The sequence below is a fragment of the Podarcis raffonei genome, chromosome 14, assembly GCF_027172205.1.
Source record: "Podarcis raffonei isolate rPodRaf1 chromosome 14, rPodRaf1.pri, whole genome shotgun sequence".
NCBI classification, from domain to species: Eukaryota; Metazoa; Chordata; class Lepidosauria; order Squamata; family Lacertidae; genus Podarcis; species Podarcis raffonei.
Window position 1 is genome coordinate 22748333 of NC_070615.1, and position 13899 is coordinate 22762231.

General features: G+C 43.5%; 1 long non-coding RNA gene across 10 annotated transcripts in view; it reads left to right on the plus strand.

Annotated features, from left to right (window-relative positions):
- Positions 1-10214, plus strand: part of LOC128401712 (uncharacterized) — a 64063-nt gene extending 53849 nt beyond the window's left edge. For 8 of the 10 annotated variants that reach the window (XR_008327515.1, XR_008327514.1, XR_008327519.1 and 5 more), the window contains one exon: positions 8176-10214. This is a non-coding gene — a long non-coding RNA (uncharacterized LOC128401712). The remainder of the gene's footprint in view (positions 1-8175) is intronic. The other 2 variants (XR_008327518.1, XR_008327521.1) reach the window with 2 other exon arrangements.
- Positions 10215-13899: the final 3685 nt, after the last annotated feature.

The window sequence follows — 13899 nt, forward strand, 5'->3', positions numbered from 1 at the left end:
TTAAAAGCATCTAAAAGCAGTTTCTGTTAAAACCCCCCCACATTATTCCATGCAGTGGTCACGGGGCTGGCCAGAACAGTCACCAAGTGCAAGCGTGAACAGGAATGTTTTCAAATTCCTCCTGAAAGTTAATGATGATGGAGACAGGCACACCTTGCTGGGGAGGGCATTCCACAACTGGGGAAACCAGGGAAGAACACTGGGATCAGTTGGATTTGGCACTGCACCCTGCATAGGGTGGTAACTCGAAAAAGTCATTTTCTAGTATTGAAACTATATAGGGTATATAGAAAACGGGACTAAGAAGGATATTGTATTAGATACCTGGGGGCCAGCTTGTTGTGGGTGGAAGTGTCTGAAACTGACCCCTGAAGAAGAAGCACCTGGCCTCATCCTGGGACACTGCCTTCCTTCCCAGACTGAGAGCATATGCAGAGGAGAACAGTAGAATAGATGTACCTGGTCTACCCCTAGCAAAAGCTCTCTCTTTCTCTGCCTTAGGGATAAAGTCAGGCAACAGATATGGATGCAGGAAAAGCAAAGCAGCTAAAAGCAACATTGGGAAAAGGCAGTACGACTCCCACCTTGTGGATCAAGACCCTCCTGGCAGTAGAGGATGACCCATTATAGCAAATAGGGCACTACCCACTAACCTAAGCTTGTTCTCAGCCCTGCCCCCACCTGCCTGCCTTCCTAATTACAATCAGGACAGAGGATAGTGCTGTCAGACAGGTTCCTCCTCTGTCTTAGTATTGTCTCTTGTAGAACTCAACAGGCAGGAGGATGGGGACAAAACTAGAATTAGTTGGCTCTGCCTGTCATCAGCTCTGGCTCCACCTACTTTTGGCTCCCTGCCTCCCACCCCAACAGTCTCCATGGACACCTGTTGCCCTGGGTCTATGGTGGCTATCTTCTGGGAGACTCTCTCTCTCCTCATGAAAATGAAAATTTGTCAGCATTTTAGAGAGAATTTTTCCTAACCTTCAGATTTTGTATGCACTTTTGACTTACAGACACATTTCTGTAAGCAATACCCCCCCCCATTTATGCACATGGTTGGAGATCTGCCTCGCAAAATTTGAATAGTGCAGGATATTGTTTCGGTATTGCATTTTGTTTCAATGCATTTGGTAGTTTCTCCTTTTAATGCAAACTGAATTGATTTTCTCCCCCATCTCTACTGAGGAGTGTGGCCTGTGGAAAGGAGCTGTAGGGAGTTCCCATGGTCAGATATAAAGGCTTGCAGGGACCCCATTTGGCCTCAGAGCCTGAGGGTCCCCTTCTCTGATATAAAGTAACTTTGAGGCTTCACCCTCAAAGGAACAGGCAAATACGGAGCCTAGGCACTCATGGTGAGTTAATTCAGCAACACCAAGACCTGCATTAAACAATGTTTGGAAGATGAAGAGTTTAAAAGACCCTGAGAAATAAACAAAACAACAGGTATTCAACCTGGTACTGAAAAGACCACAAAGTGGGTGCCAGGTGAGCTTATCTGGGGAGAGTATTTCACAGCCAGGGAGCCAACACTGAAAGGGCTTTCTCCAATAGTTACCCCTCACACTTTGCTTGCTAGGTGCACCCAAGAAGGGCCTTGGAGGATGATCTCTAGTCCAGGTAAGTACACATAGGAAGAGACAATCCTCAATTTAGAGCAATGGAATTGTAAAGTTGGAAGAGACACCAAGGTCATCTAGTCAAACATCTTGCAATGCAGGAACCACAGCTAAAGAATCCCTGACAGATGGCCATTAAACCTCTGTTTAAAAACCTCCAATGAAGGAGTGCCTGTCACCTTCCAAGGTAGTCCATTCCACTGTTGAACAGCTCTTGCCACCAAAAAGTTCTTCCTAATGTTTACTCAGAGTCTCCTTCTTATCATTTGTTCAGGCCTGGGGAAACCCAGACAGATGGGCGGGTATAAACTAATAATAATAATAATAATAATAATAATAATAATAATAATACTATCCTCTTGAGTAACAGGAAAGCAGCCCTTGTGACAGCCCTTCAGATATAAGAAGATGCCTATTGTATCACCTCTAGGTCTTCTCTAGGTCAAAGATACCCAATTCCCTCAACCATTCCTCATAAGGCTTTTTTTCCAGACCCTTGTCCATCTTGGTTGCCTTCCTCTGCACACATTCCAGCTTGTCAATCACCACCACCACTACCTTTCTTAAACTGTGGTGCCCAGAACTGGACACAGTGCTCCAGGTGGGGAATCTCACTTTGAACTGAGTTGGAAGATGGGCTAGAAGGGATGACCCTTCCTTGCAGAAAATTTAGGCAGATAGGAAGCTTTTTATGGGGACACTCCCAGCTCTACCTGAGTTGCGAGGACCTTCATGCCCAGCAGATCCTCTGCCACTGAACTATGGCCCTTCCACATAGCTCTCAAGTGCTGTCTCCATGATATGCAATAAATGTGTAAATGCCCAACATTCCTTCCTCTGTAGAAGTTCAGAAAAGTTCTACGCAGTGACTAAACCACACGGGTTTGGGGTTTATTATGCAGATGGATTCTGTACTCTTCTGTTTTTCACCCCCCTCCCTTTTATCCACTTTTTGTGGATAAAATGTTTTGAATTAGAATAGCTTACTCAAGGTCACTGAAGGCATATGGTCCTGCTCAAAACTTTAAACAAAACATTAGTTTTTACAACCCTTTGTAATTTGGTATTGTATACAACACGGTCATCGACGGGCTCACTGTAATCTTTTTCAGTGGGTGACAGAAATATGAGAGGCAAATTTATAAGCCATTTAGTGAAGCATTTAATCAATTTCATGCATAGGAAATAACTCCAATTGCTTTGCTTTATCAATCTTCCTTTTATTCCCCCACCCCGCCATCCTGCAGAAATGCTGTTGTCGTGCTTTCCAGATATACGGAAAAGCTGGAACAATTGAGGACGGATGCAGACTCTTGCAGAGCATCAGGAAACTTCTGAGGACCAACTTAGTTTGCCATTCATTGCCAGCTTCAAGAATCCCATGTTTTTGGAAACTGTGAACAAGTTTCCAGGGAGGGTGCAGGGAGGGAGAATTTTGAACATTTGCAGAGAGCAGCGCAGCGCCATAGTTATTTATCAAACCCTCCTAGCCTAGAATGACCTCCTGACATTGCACAGATGAGCAATTCCTGAAGTACCCACAATGGCTCAAACATATATAGGTGATCTAGGTAGCTCTGCCGGGGTGCCAAAATTAGGAAGGGGCCATATTGCAAAGGCAGAACATATGTTTGGATGCAGAAAGTCTCCACTCCAGGCTCCATGATCCTGACTTAAATCATGGGCAAGGGAGGGGGGAGTTTCTATTGAGAGCTGCATTCCCTCAGAGCTAATCTATTGGTAAGAGTAGGAAGCAAAAAATGGAGCCAGAGCTAAACATACAATTTTTCTTTTCTCTTTTTCCTAACCTAGTCTCCCTCCACCCACCCTCTCCCCAGCACTCTTTCTCCTCTCTCTTTCCCACCCAGGGAAGGGACAAATTTCTCTTGCTGGAGGCCTCAACTGATTGCTTGCAGAGGCCTTATTTATTTGTTATTTACACCATGTGCAACAATGGCTCTTATTCTTTAAACCACAGAGCCTATGGCTTGCCAATCGGAAGGTCGGCACTTCGAATCCCCATGATGGGGTGAGCTCCCATTGCTCGGTCCCTGCTCCTGCCAACCTAGCAGTTCGAAAGCACGTCAAAGTGCAAGTAGATAAATAGGTACCGCTCTGGCAGGAAGGTAAACAGTGTTTCCGTGCGCTGCTCTGGTTCGCCAGAAGCGGCTTAGTCATGCTGGCCACATGACCCGGAAGCTGTCTGTGGACAAACGCTAGCTCCCTTAGCCTATAGAGCGAGATGAGCGTGCAACCCCAGAGTCGTCTGCGACTGGACTTAACGGTCAGGGGTACCTTTACCTTTTACCACGTGGCTCCAGAGATCTGGGCTCCCATAATAATAGAATGTTTGACAAATGCAAAGAGCCACATGCTGACCACTGGATGTTTGTGCCTAATGTGCTCCTTGGTAGTATAGGCTCATGTAGGTTCAGTTTAGTGAAGAGCCATTGGGAGAGCTTATCCTTTCTGAATTTGGTTAGTCCTTTTAAAAAGCCTGCTCAGGATTGTGATCACTTCATTATTATGCATGGATCCTGGTCACAGTGACCCTTATTTCTCTGTCTCTGCCCCTTTTCATGCCACCCACCCTGCACCCACCAGCTAATGGCTTGGAGCAGAGTTGGAGAAACGTGAAAAGCATGTGGCAAATCATACTAGATGAGCCTTCTCCACCCTAGTGCCCTCTAGATGCTTTGGACTACAACTCCCATCACTCTGGTTGGCACTGATGGGATCAAAAACTTATGGAAGACACCAGGTTGGTGAAGGCTGAGCTAGATGATCTGGAGGGGGAAAGGATAGAGAAACTAGATTTGTAGTTGCTCATTTTGACACATTTATAGTACACTCCTCCCATGCATGTTTACTCAGGATTGTTGGTTTAGTAGGGCTTACTCACATTAAGTGTGCTTAGGACTGTAGCATTAAAATGCAATTCTGTGCATGTTTACTCAGAAGTAAACCTGTCTGTGTTCAGCTGGGCTTACTCCAAGGATTGCAACTTTACTGTCAAGTCTACTCCAGCCTAGCAATAAAACCATCTCTCTCTCTCTGTTTTCAAAACATAGTATTTTATGGAAGTAATTTATATATGAAAAAGAAGGAGGCGATTCTCAATATTATGTTTATCTTCTAGACATAAAGTCACAAACAACTCCAGTAATCAAAATTTACTACAACTGTAATAGGTTTTGGCACCATTTATGTATTGCAAGAAATGTTAACACAATGTTGACTTCCTGAGCTGGGGCTAGAAAGTTTCTTTTCTTTTCTTCTTTTTTAAAGCCCAATTTCATTATAAAACATATAGTGTATTCGTGGCTTTTATGATGTCGGAGAGATTAATTCTCATAAATAAGATTGCTTGCACCTTCTTCTAATCAAAAAGCCGACACTATCTGTGATGGTGTGCAAGCAAAATAAGAAGAAAAGTATTTCAGTATGTAATATGTGTGGCATCAGGGGCAATGGGCAATGAGGGCATAAATGCAGTAGGACAGCTGTGCTTGATTTCTATCTGTCACTGCATAATAATAATAATAATAATAATAATAATAATAATAATAATAATAAATTATTTATATCCCGCCCATCTGGCTGGGTTTCCCCAGCCACTCTGGGTGGCTCTCAACAGAATATTAAAAAAAGTAAAACATCAAACATTAAAAACTTCCCTAAACAGGGCTGCCTTCAGATGTCTTCTAAAAGTCAGATAGTTGTTTATTTCCTTGACATCTGATGGGAGGGCGTTCCACAGGGTGAGTGCCACTACCAAGAAGGCCCTCTGCCTGCTTCCCTGTAACCTCACTTCTTGCAGGGAGGGAACTGCCAGAAGACCCTCAGAGCTGGACCTCAGTGTCCAGGCTGAAAGATGGGGGTGGAGACGCCATTAAGGGCTTTAAAGGTCAGCACCCACACTTTGAATTGTGCTCGGAAATGTACTGGGAGTCAATGTAGGTCTTGTAGGACCAGTGTTATGTGGTCTCGGCGGCCACTCGGCGGCCACCGGTCTAGCTGCTGCATTCTGCAGGCTATTAATACAAATGGAGATACTTGATAACTTTTTCACTTTCTGGAAGGTTGCTGAGCCTTTCTGTCACGTCATTTAAATTAACTGGTGCAGCCATGTTCAAATTTGTAGTGATAGCACTCCTCAAGGAAGTTTCAAGTCCTCATGATGGAACAGAGGTTTTTGGAGGTGGGGAGGGGATGTTGTAGCATTGTGCCCTAGAAGACAAAAACCATCGAATTAAATAAGGCCCTGACATTATTACAGCGTTCTTTATTTCAAAATATTTTGTATTTTTTTCTAGATTGGGTCAAGGTGCAAACGATCAGTACATCATACATGGGAATATTGGTACAGAGGAAACTGGGTGGGTATGGGAGATGCAAGGCAGCCTGTGGATTTGATAACCTCTCCTGCTAAAAACTGATCAATGGAATAATGGAGCAAGGCAGAGTTTACTGGCTGTCGGTGCATTGATGCTGGCTACATACAAGAACTCTAGTTTTACTGGTTAGATCAGTAAATTACAGGCCGCTGAACAATCCATCCCCTAGGGGAAGGCCCTAATGGAACCTGAATCAGCCAATCAGAAGCTTTCCTCAGAAGGTCGATTCTGCACATGCACCTCCCTGATTGGTCCCTCTATCCTGCCTCCTCCCATCACCAATTCCTTCCTTTGGAATAGTCTCGTTGCCTTGCCCTCAGAAAGCAATTCTGTAAACATGGATTATGCGATATAAAGACCAGCTTTCCTCCACTACAATTATGTCCCTGGCTAATGGTAGTGTCTGGCCAGCTCGCTTCCTTGGCCATTTAAAGGGACACTCACCCTGCTTTCCAAGTCGGCATCTATCAAAGAGACACATTGATTTCCTTTCTAGAGGGAAGCACATATTTCTTCCCTCTTCCTAAGTAGATAAATCTGACAGCTTTTAATCAAATATAGTTGTTCACAAGTAGAGAAATGTTTCCACCAGCGCAGAGCAAAACATTAAAAACACAACACAACAAAAAAATAATCTGGTGGCGGCTTTGTTCTAGGCACCCTCCTCTTCCACGACACACACCTGTGCTCTGAAAACCTAAGTGTATGCACGAGCCGTTAACATTTCAGAATGCCCCGAGGGCAGGTTTAACTTTACTACCCTCCCAACATAATACCTTCCTTGTAGTGGTAACCATGAATACTGCTATAGTTAAAGGTCTGCTAGTGGTTCCACCATAAACTCTCCTGTTTTCCAGGTTTTTACAACTCCGCCGTAAAAAAAACTCTCTCCAAGTTGCAGCTCAGCAAGGAAGACGGGATTCAGATGGGGGTGGGGGAGGCAGGTGAGATACACACGGACCCATCTAGCTTGTAAAATTAGCTTTTCTTGCTTATAGATGTGCTTTCCTTCAGCTCGTGGGATTGATGCTGTGTATGCGTATGTGTGTGGAAGAAAAGCAGTCGAGCCAGCCACCCCCATCAAAACACAATCAAATTTCATCCAATCTAAAAAAGGTCAAAACATTCCCACTTTCTTTTTCTGGTTTAAACTTGAGTACTAAAAGTCTGGCTAATCATTTTTTATTAAAATTTTCTATTACACATTTTCCACATTTATACATTAGCCAATTAAACAATACATCGAACGTCAACTTCCCTTCCCACTGCTTCCTTGCTTCCTTTTAATATCCCATTATGATTACTCCATATATAAAAGTCCAGCTAATCAGGTTGGCTGGGAATGTGTCCAAACAGGGCCGGGCCTATCATTAGGCAGAGTGAAGCAATTGCCTCGGGTGGCAATGTTCATTACACCTGATCCTCCTGAGCCTCCTAGGAAACACTTTCTGTTGGAGACCAAAGCTATATGCACCACAGGCCTGTTATATACTCACTAAACTGCCTCGCTGCACTCAACTGCACTGAAGTAAGATTCAGCTGCCAGTCCAGTCAGCTTCTTCATCTGAAATTAGGAGGTCACCATCTTGTCCTTTGCCTCAGGAGCTCCTTGCTTTAAAAGATGCTTGGGCTTAAGGTTGGGTGAAGATGTCAATTTTAGTTTCTGTCATAGCACTGGATCAGACTGCAATTAAAAGCGCATATGACTGAGTCCACATTCTGGGAACTGTAGTTTGCTAAGGGTGCTGAAAGTTGTTAGGTGACCCCTAGTCCTCTCACAGAGCAACAGTTCTCAGAGTGGCTTAACAATCAATCCATATTTAAAGGGAACTAATGGAATTGTGGCTCTGTGAGGGGAATAGGGATCGCCTAATAACTCCTAGCACCTTTAACAGACCATAGTTCCCAGGATTCTCTGGGGCAAGCCTTTGCTGTTTAAAGTGGTGCTATAGTGCTTTAAATGTATGGTGTGAATGTGTCTTCAGTTTCTCATTTTTTCCAGTCTTAGATTTATTTGTCCACACTTCCACATCACTTTATGATTTTTTTAAAAAATTAAATTGGTATAAGTTTCTCATAAGGTATACATATTTTCATGCAAAGTTTCATAATACATACATTTTTGCACAGCAATTTTGACTTAATATGTTTCATTTTTGCAGGCCATTTTCACTAATATATGCATTTTACGCACACATTTCTCTAGATGGATTTTTGTGCGCATAACATGGCTAGAGAACTGCATTGCACAATCTAGAAGACTGTGCATATCGGAGGATAACTGTTTTTCAGTTTGTGTATTGTTTCGGGAAAATATGAATTTTCACCTTTCAGTGTAAATGGAATCCAATTCTTCCCCACATCCCTGTTCAGCCACCATAGCATTGCTAGAGTGTGTTACTTCTGTGGATCCTCAACCCACAACCATCTCCGTGTCTCAAAAGAGCAGAAAAGCTGCATTACTGATTTGAAAAGTAAATTTCAAGGTTTCTTTTCTATGTGGTTCCAATGGGGGGGGTGTTATCCATCCATCCCCCTTTTAGTTGATTGTTAGACACCTTGAATTATTTGCATGATAATGCCCCACTATAAATGGATTATATTGTAACCTATTGAGCTTTGTTGGTTTAATGCTGACAATGGCATGATTCGGAAGTAAGATAGCAAATGGACTCTTTAGAGAAATTTCTTTTGATAAGCATGAGGCAAAGAAGTTGGGTGGACAGGGAAGATAGAAGAGGCGTTGAATGAGAAGAGTGGCGCTGAAAGGAGAGAAGGCTGTACATGAAGCAGAGAGTGTTCTGCTAGGGGGAAAAAAACAAATCCAAATTTTGCATCCCTTTCCAGTTGTGATGGATTTGGATACAGGAAATTAATGAATCACTGAAGTATATTTCAACAGGATTATGTACCTTTCCAGGGAGCAGATTGGCCCTTTACCAGCTATAGTAGCTAGCAAAGAAACAAAATAGCTGGGCCATCACTGCCGACAGGCCCTGTGCCCCATAACAACATCCAAAGGCCCTGATCCACTAGGTGCTGGGGTGGATTGTACCCTGTACCTTGCAGAGTCAGGCTCAGGTTGCCAATGGGCCCAGCACCGGTGGCAGCAACAAGCAGCTGTAGCTCGCCCAGCCCTCCCCATTGCCACCTCACCACTGCACTTATTTGACCTGTGGGTTCTGGATCACAGGCTCTGCTAGTCAAAACGGGAGCCTCAGCAATCACCCTCTCCCACCAGAAACAAACCAGGACTGCTCCAACAAAGTGCACATGGCAAAAAGAAGCACTAGGCCATGGTGGGCTGCCCCCTTACCTGCTTGTGATTGGCCAAGTGGATAGCCAGCCAATCAGGATTTCCCCCCTTCACTTCTCACTTCCCTCTGTGGCCCGCTAGACTCTTGCTGTGAATCCTCGTTAATGCATTTTCCTCCTGTGGCCCCCTTAGAATGTCCTGGGGGCCCCCCATTTGGGGAGCACTATTAGGGAAACTGTAGGGTTGCCCTCTAAACCTCAACCAACCCCGATCTTCTTCCCTTCTTATTTACAACCAGTCCAGAGTGTGATGCTAAGTGTCTATTTTCTTTTCCCCCTTAGTCTCAATGTTGTCTTCCTTGTAGAACTCAGCAGGAAGAAGAATGGGGACAAAGATAGTCTCAGTTGGCTCTGCCTGTCATTGGCCTTGGCACCACCTTGGGCTTCCTGTCTTCCACCTTACCAGTCCCAATGGACACCAGGCACAGCTGCCTTCCAGCCCAACACTGGCCCATTAAGACCTCCAACTGATCCAACCAGGCAGCCCTTTCGTGATGTCTTATTTAAGTTCCTATTGCTAACGGTCCACATTTTATTTTCTCTTTGACTCTTTCTTCCTCTTGATGAATTGAGAAATATTGTCTTCAAAAGCACTTTGATCAATGTTTTCTAAAAATAAAGCGAGGAAGTTTCTCTTGGAAAAAAAGAGTTGACAGAGGCCTTTGAAATTGTGGAGTGGAACTAAACTATTAGCCAACCTACTGTGCGCCATCACGAGAAAGCCTGATCCCATTTAAGCCCCACTATGCATTGCCAGAACACTTTAAAGAGAACACGGAACTCGGTGTTTTCTTAAGTCTATGAAGCACAACAACACTAAAAAAGTATATATTTTAAAAAATTGGCTTCTGCACATTATTCACCAAATAAAGAACGTTGACAACAACACAGACTGAAATCTCTTCTCTGTGTGTATGTTTGTTTCTTGCTTCATTGAAGTCAATGGGATTGCACGGATGTCAAAAGAATTTTGCTCTTTGAATGTTTCAGTGCTGTGCTGAGAAGCTTAACCGATACTTTGTTTCACGGAGGCATTTAGTCTAGTTTAGACCCAGGGTTGTTAGTCCCCCACCCATTGCTTTTCTCCAACCACAACTAAGAGAAGGAAGAAAATCCATTAAAATGAAAGCTGGTCACTAGTTAATTTAGAGTTGAATTCACACATATGGGTTTGATATTTGATGACTGTTAGCTCAAGGGGCAATGCCATCCTTAGACACCCATAAAATCATGAACTGGTGGGTTTGGAGGAACTTTTTGGGGGAAAAACCATAATATTTTTATCGTCATCACCCTCCATTTACACACGTGTGAATGCAGTATCACATTATCACAGATCTGATGAAAAATATGAAGGGGTTTTATAATGTCCCACAATTTGCACATTCAGCTGACAATCCTCATGAATAAAGTTGTCAAGTGTAAAGAAGTCAAAGGCTGTGGATTTGTGTGGGAGACAAATTTATAGGGACTTATTTGTGGACTCCCCCACCCATCCAATGTGGGGCCCTAATCTGACCAGGGACAATCTGAAACAACACAACCCAGATGAATCAGGCCCCTTGCATAGTCTTTAATTGGGGTGACTGAGAGGGCGAGTGATGACGCACGCAGGTAGTCTGAGCTTTGTCTTCTCCTCCCCCATTCTCCTCACTGCTCAACCACCCCCTTTTTAGGAGTCCCAGATCCCAGCTTGACCAGAATCTAGCTAATTCAGTTTGGGATCTGGGATTTGGCCATAGCTGCTGCACAGACCTAGCTCTTAGCACTATGGCAACAGAAGTCATTGCATAGCTTATCAATATTACCGGTCATTTACAAGACGAATTGAGGAAAGCTACATTGAGCAGACCACAACAGTGAGCTGAAAAGTTGACACTCATAAAAATGTAAGAATAGCCCTGCTTGATCAGGTCAAAATCTGATGTAGTTCTGCATTTTGTTTGCATGGTGGCCAACCACATGCCTCAATGGGAAGCCCATCATCTGGTATTCAGAGGCAAGCCACCGCTGCCAGTGAAATAGAACTTAGCCATTATGGTTAGTAGCTTTATCTTCCATGGATTTGTTGAATCCTCCTTTAAAGCCACCCAAATTGGTGGCCATCAAAGTCTGCCGAATGCCAGTAATCTCAGGCAAATCTTGTATAAATAGAACAATGAGTCCACATCTGCTCATGTCTATTTACTTGGCAGTCATCACATATGGACCTTGTCTTGGTTTTCACAACATTTTGAAGATCATTTGTGAAAGGTTGTTGCCAAAGTAATCCAAAGTTCTGGCTTTCAGTTCACATCTTTACAGTTCAGAAAGGCAGGCAGCAATTGGCTACTGGGCAAAGCGCCTGGGTCTACCTTGCAGGAGATGACAGGGGGAGGAAGCGTGGACCCAGAAGAGGTTGGACATCTGCTGGTTTCTCTGGTACTTTATATCAGGGATGGGGAACCTTTCCCAGCCTAAGGACCACATTCCTTCATTGTTAACCTTCTGGGGGCCATAAACCAGTGGTAGGCAAGGCCAGAGACAAAAGGTGGATTGGAACAGAGGCAAAAGTGGGTGGAGCAATGGTTCTGACTTTTATCTTTGTATAATAGGCAATATTCAAGTCAAAAGAACCCACAGGTTTATATCCATCCTTCCTCCAGGCAAGCAATAGTTCAAACATACATTCCAACCAGAGAAAAGCCTTTGATGAGGGCATGGACGTTCAGGGCTTGGGGGAGAAGTGAGGGCCAGTTAAAGAAGTTGTGAGGGCTGCATTTGGCTTATGGAGCTGAGTTTCCCAACCATGCTGTCCATGGAGCTAGCTGATGATGGAGACCTCTGCATGATCTTGGTCTTGGCTCTGAGGAGCAACAGTGGCTAGCAATTTGGGGTCACATAGGGGTCAAAGACCCATAACTATTTTTGAAGCAGGGTTGCCGTCTCCAGAGGCCCATTGCCACCCAATTAGCATTAAAGCAGAGTTTTTTAGTCACTGTATGATGCAAAGCTAAGTGTTTAGTAAAACTGAAAACACAAGGTGCTTCAGTTTCAAGAGAATGGTGTGCAAGCTCTGTTAAGTACAGTGGAACTTCATGGAAAACACAGATTAAGTCATTCTGAAACATGGTATCAGAGCACTTGGAATCATTTGCCCATGTACGTACACAGAGAAGAGTAGATCTAGCTGAAAGGTAACATACGGAGATCTGCATTGATTGTTGTAATACGTTCCTAATTACAGTGGTACCTTGGGTTACAAACACCTTGGGTTACAAACACTTCGGGTTACAGACTCCGCTAACCTGGAAGTAGTACCTCCGGTTAAGAACTTTACCTCAGGATGAGAACAGAAATTGTGCACTGGTGGCGTGGTGGCAGTGAGAGGCCCCATTAGTTAAAGTGGTACCTCAGGTTAAGAACGGTTTCAGGTTAAGAATGGACCTCTGGAACAAATTAAGTTCGTAACCAGAGGTACCACGGTATTATTATTATTATTATTAAAATATAAGATTATTGTATAATCTTAGAAGGGGCATGACTATCACGGGGACTGTCATAAAGGGATCCTGCCACTGCACTTCTGGTGGGCAGGGTGGAGCAGGATGAGGGTCTCATAAATGTTTACACCCTCCTTGTCATCTCCATCTCACAGAGAACCACAAAGGCCACAACATAAGATACATTGTATGTATGAATCAAAGTGAACACTTTACAATTGGCGGTTCACACCTTTTGTGACTTTTATTACCTTCTATCCACTCCGCATCATCATATATGTAATCGACCATTCCCAATGTGATAGTTCAGAAGAACTTTTGTTCACTATGTGGTCATTTGGTGAAAAGGCCTCTAAATGGGAAAAAATCAATAACGCTGATGATGTATTGTGCAAATGCATTTCTGTTGATGCAGCAAACAGATATGATGATGAAAGATCAATTTTTGTGGTGAGGTTCTTGCCTCTCAACTGATAGCAAAACATTTTTCATACATTTATGCTACTGACATTTGGTAAGATGCAGTGATGCTGGCCTGTGTCAGCTGTCTCTCTCTCTCTCTCTCTCTCTCTCTCTCTCTCTCTCGTCAGACACTTCTGGGCACTGTTTCAGAGTGATGTGCAATGATTCATCAAAAAACTGTGACCAATCCCAACCAACTTTAATTTATGAATGAAGCCTCAAAAGTCTAAGAAAGTATCAAATATAGAAAAAGCTTGAACAAAAACCATTGGCATAGAAATGCATCCAAGAAAGGTAATGTGAGAAGACAGTACTGCTGCAATACTCCAAGTAATCTGGAAAGTGTTAAGACTTTGGGCAAGCAGAAACTGTATTAAATAAGAGTAGAATTTACAGAGGGTGATGCATTAGATAGACAATGAATTTTGATCCTTGAAGATAACCTATTGAGACAGCAACTTTATTGTTGGCAGAGAACATAGGGTTCTACTTGGAAGTAGGGTGATCAGATCAATGTTAGGGCTGGCCCTACCATTAGTCAGAATGAGGCAGCTGCCACAAATTGTAGGTATTGAGTATGGTTATGGTATCCACAAGCTTGTATATTGTGTATCCAACTAAGATGGA